Source organism: Scyliorhinus torazame, chromosome 5 (assembly GCF_047496885.1).
Source record: "Scyliorhinus torazame isolate Kashiwa2021f chromosome 5, sScyTor2.1, whole genome shotgun sequence".
Lineage (NCBI taxonomy): Eukaryota > Metazoa > Chordata > Chondrichthyes > Carcharhiniformes > Scyliorhinidae > Scyliorhinus > Scyliorhinus torazame.
Genome location: NC_092711.1, coordinates 5640597 through 5645596, shown reverse-complemented (window position 1 = coordinate 5645596; position 5000 = coordinate 5640597).

Here is a 5000-nt window from a genome sequence, read left to right as displayed (position 1 = left end):
AGAGAGAGAGTGTGTGATAGAGAGCGAGAGAGAGAGAGGGGGAGAGAGAGGGGGAGAGAGAGACAGAGAGAGAGAGAGTCAGAGTGTGTGCGAGAGAGAGGGGGAGAGAGAGAGAGAGACACAGTGTGTGATAGAGAGTGTGAGAGAGAGTGTGAGAGAGAGGGGGAGAGAGAGGGGGAGAGAGAGAGTGTGAGAGAGAGGGGGAGTGTGTGAGAGAGAGAGAGAGAGTGTGAGAGAGGAGGAGAGAGAGGGGGAGAGAGAGAGTGTGAGAGAGAGACAGAGTGAGAGAGAGAGACAGAGTGTGTGAGAGAGACAGAGGGAGAGAGAGAGAGACAGAGTGTGTGATAGAGAGAGAGAAAGAGAGAGAGTGTGAGAGAGAGGGTGAGAAAGAGAGTGTGAGAGAGAGACAGAGTGTGTGAGAGAGAGTGAGAGAGTGTGAGAGAGGGGGGGAGAGAGACGGGGAGAGAGAGAGTGTGAGAGAGAGACAGAGTGAGAGAGAGACAGAGTGTGTGAGAGAGACAGAGGGAGAGACAGAGAGAGAGAGAGTGTGTGATAGAGAGAGAGAGAGAGAGGGGGGGAGAGAGAAAGGGAGAGAGAGAGACAGAGAGAGAGAGAGTCAGAGTGTGTGCGAGAGAGAGGGACAGAGAGTGTGAGAGAGAGAGACAGAGTGTGTGAGAGAGAGAGAGAGGCTGTGAGAGAGGAGGAGAGAGAGGGGGGGAGAGAGAGAGTGTGAGAGAGAGACAGAGTGAGAGAGAGACAGAGTGTGTGAGAGAGATAGAGGGAGAGACAGAGAGAGAGAGAGTGTGTGATAGAGAGAGAGAGAGAGAGAGAGAGGGGGTGAGAGAGAGAGGGGGAGACAGAGACAGGGAGAGAGAGAGTCAGAGTGTGTGCGAGAGAGAGAGGGAGAGAGAGAGAGAGACAGAGTGTGTGATAGAGAGAGAGTGTGAAAGAGAGGGGGAGAGAGAGAGTGAGAGAGAGAGAGTGTGAGAGAGAGACAGAGTGTGTGAGAGAGAGAGTGTGAGAGAAGAGGAGAGAGAGGGGAGAGAGAGAGGGGGAGAGAGAGGGGGAGAGAGAGACAGAGTGTGTGAGAGAGACAGAGGGAGAGACAGAGAGAGAGAGAGAGTGTGTGATAGAGAGAGAGAGAGGGGGGCAGAGAGAAACGGGGAGAGAGAGAGACAGAGAGAGAGAGAGTCAGAGTGTGTGCGAGAGAGAGGGACAGAGAGTGTGAGAGAGAGAGACAGAGTGTGTGAGAGAGAGAGAGAGGCTGTCAGAGAGGAGGAGAGAGAGGGGGGGAGAGAGAGAGTGTGAGAGAGAGACAGAGTGAGAGAGAGACAGAGTGTGTGAGAGAGACAGAGGGAGAGACAGAGAGAGAGAGAGTGTGATAGAGAGAGAGAGAGATAGAGGGGGAGAGAGAGAGGGGGAGAGAGAGGCAGAGAGAGAGAGTCAGAGTCTGTGCGAGAGAGAGAGGGAGAGAGAGAGACAGAGTGTTTGATAGAGAGAGAGAGAGAGAGTGTGAGAGAGGGGGAGAGAGAGAGAGTGAGAGAGAGACAGTGAGAGAGAGACAGAGTGAGAGAGAGACCGAGTGTGTGAGAGAGACAGAGGGAGAGACAGAGAGAGAGAGTGTGTGTGATAGAGAGAGAGAGAGAGAGGGGGAGAGAGAGAGGGGGAGAGAGAGACAGAGAGAGAGAGAGTCAGAGTGTGTGCGAGAGAGAGAGGGAGAGAGAGAGAGGGAGAGTGTGTGATAGAGAGAGAGAGTGTGAGAGAGAGTGTGAGAGAGAGGGGGAGAGAGAGAGTGTGAGAGAGAGACAGAGTGTGTGAGAGAGAGTGAGAGAGTGTGAGAGAGGGGGGGAGAGAGACGGGGAGAGAGAGAGTGTGAGAGAGAGACAGAGTGAGAGAGAGACAGAGTGTGTGAGAGAGACAGAGGGAGAGACAGAGAGAGAGTGTGTGTGATAGTGATAGAGAGGGAGAGGGGGAGATAGAGAGGGGGAGAGAGAGACAGAGAGAGAGAGAGTCAGAGTGTGGGCGAGAGAGAGAGGGAGAGAGAGAGAGACAGAGTGTGTGATAGAGAGAGTGTGAGAGAGAGGGGGAGAGAGAGAGTGTGTGAGAGAGACAGAGTGTGTGAGAGAGAGACTGTGTGAGAGAAGAGGAGATAGAGGGGGAGAGAGAGAGTGTGAGAGAGAGACAGTGTGAGAGAGAGACAGAGTGTGTGAGAGAGACAGAGGGAGAGACAGAGAGAGAGAGAGTGTGTGATAGAGAGCGAGAGAGAGAGAGGGGGAGAGAGAGACAGAGAGAGAGACAGAGAGAGAGAGAGTCAGAGTGTGTGCGAGAGAGAGGGGGAGAGAGAGAGAGAGACAGAGTGTGTGATAGAGAGTGTGAGAGAGAGTGTGAGAGAGAGGGGGAGAGAGAGGGGGAGAGAGAGAGTGTGAGAGAGAGGGGGAGTGTGTGAGAGAGAGAGAGAGAGTGTGAGAGAGGAGGAGAGAGAGGGGAGAGAGAGAGTGTGAGAGAGTGACAGAGTGAGAGAGAGAGACAGAGTGTGTGAGAGAGACAGAGGGAGAGAGAGAGAGACAGAGTGTGTGATAGAGAGAGAGAAAGAGAGAGAGTGTGAGAGGGAGGGGGAGAGAGAGAGTGTGAGAGAGAGACAGAGTGTGTGAGAGAGAGTGAGAGAGTGTGAGAGAGGGGGGGAGAGAGACGGGGAGAGAGAGAGTGTGAGAGAGAGACAGAGTGAGAGAGAGACAGAGTGTGTGAGAGAGACAGAGGGAGAGACAGAGAGAGAGAGAGTGTGTGATAGAGAGAGAGAGAGAGAGGGGGGAGAGAGAAAGGGAGAGAGAGAGACAGAGAGAGAGAGAGTCAGAGTCTGTGCGAGAGAGAGGGACAGAGAGTGTGAGAGAGAGAGACAGAGTGTGTGAGAGAGAGCGAGAGGCTGTGAGAGAGGAGGAGAGAGAGGGGGGGAGAGAGAGAGTGTGAGAGAGAGACAGAGTGAGAGAGAGACAGAGTGTGTGAGAGAGACAGAGGGAGAGACAGAGAGAGAGAGAGTGTGTGATAGAGAGAGAGAGAGAGGGGGTGAGAGAGAGAGGGGGAGAGAGAGACAGGGAGAGAGAGAGTCAGAGTGTGTGCGAGAGAGAGAGGGAGAGAGAGAGAGAGACAGAGTGTGTGATAGAGAGAGAGTGTGAAAGAGAGGGGGAGAGAGAGAGGGAGAGAGAGAGAGTGTGAGAGAGAGACAGAGTGTGTGAGAGAGAGAGTGTGAGAGAAGAGGAGAGAGAGGGGAGAGAGAGAGGGGGAGAGAGAGAGGGGGAGAGAGAGACAGAGTGTGTGAGAGAGACAGAGGGAGAGACAGAGAGAGAGAGAGTGTGTGATAGAGAGAGAGAGAGGGGGGCAGAGAGAAACGGGGAGAGAGAGAGACAGAGAGAGAGAGAGTCAGAGTGTGTGCGAGAGAGAGGGACAGAGAGTGTGAGAGAGAGAGACAGTGTGTGTGAGAGAGAGAGAGAGGCTGTGAGAGAGGAGGAGAGAGAGGGGGGGAGAGAGAGAGTGTGAGAGAGAGACAGAGTGAGAGAGAGACAGAGTGTGTGAGAGAGACAGAGGGAGAGACAGAGAGAGAGAGAGTGTGATAGAGAGAGAGAGAGATAGAGGGGGAGAGAGAGAGGGGGAGAGAGAGGCAGAGAGAGAGAGTCAGAGTGTGTGCGAGAGAGAGAGGGAGAGAGAGAGACAGAGTGTTTGATAGAGAGAGAGAGAGAGAGTGTGAGAGAGGGGGAGAGAGAGAGTGTCAGAGAGAGACAGAGTGTGTGAGAGAGAGAGTGTGAGAGTGGAGAAGAGAGAGGGGGAGAGAGAGAGTGTGAGAGAGAGACAGAGTGAGAGAGAGACAGAGTGTGTGAGAGAGACAGAGGGAGAGACAGAGAGAGAGAGTGTGTGTGATAGTGATAGAGAGGGAGAGTGTGAGAGAGAGGGGGAGAGAGGGAGAGTGAGAGAGAGACAGAGTGTGTGAGAGAGAGAGAGTGTGAGAGAGGAGGAGAGAGAGGGGGAGAGAGAGAGTGTGAGAGAGAGACAGAGTGAGAGAGAGACAGAGTGTGTGAGAGAGACAGAGGGAGAGACAGAGAGAGAGAGAGTGTGTGATAGAGAGAGAGAGAGGGGGGGAGAGAGAGGGGGGAGAGAGAGACAGGGAGAGACAGAGTCAGAGTGTGTGCGAGAGAGAGAGGGAGAGAGAGAGAGAGACAGAGTGTGTGATAGAGAGAGAGAGAGTGTGAGAGAGAGGGGAGAGAGAGGGGGAGAGAGAGAGTTTGAGAGAGAGACAGAGTGTGTGAGAGAGAGAGTGTGAGAGAAGAGGAGCGAGACGGGGAGAGAGAGAATGTGATAGAGAGACAGAGTGTGTGAGAGAGACAGAGGGAGAGACAGAGAGAGAGAGAGTGTGTGATAGAGAGAGAGAGAGAGAGGGGGGGGGGAGAGAGAAAGGGGGAGAGAGAGAGACAGAGAGAGAGAGAGACAGAGAGAGAGAGAGTCAGAGTGTGTGCGAGAGAGAGAGAGAGTGTGAGAGAGATACAGAGTGTGTGAGAGAGAGAGAGGGAGAGAGAGAGACAGAGTGTGTGATAGAGAGAGAGAGTGTGAGAGAGAGGGGGAGAGAGAAGGGGAGAGAGAGAGTGTGAGAGAGAGACAGAGTGTGTGAGAGAGAGAGAGAGTGAGAGAGGAGGAGAGAGAGGGGGGAGAGAGAGAGTGTGAGAGAGAGACAGAGTGAGAGAGAGACAGAGTGTGTGAGAGAGACAGAGGGAGAGACAGAGAGAGAGAGAGTGTGTGATAGAGAGAGAGAGAGATAGAGGGGGAGAGGGGGAGAGAGAGGCAGAGAGAGAGAGAGTCAGTGTGTGCGAGAGAGAGAGGGAGAGAGAGAGACATAGTGTTTGATAGAGAGAGAGAGAGTGTGTGAGAGAGGGGGAGAGAGAGAGTGTGAGAGAGAGACAGAGTGTGTGAGAGAGAGTGTGAGAGAGGAGGAGAGAGAGGGGAAGAGAGAGAGTGTG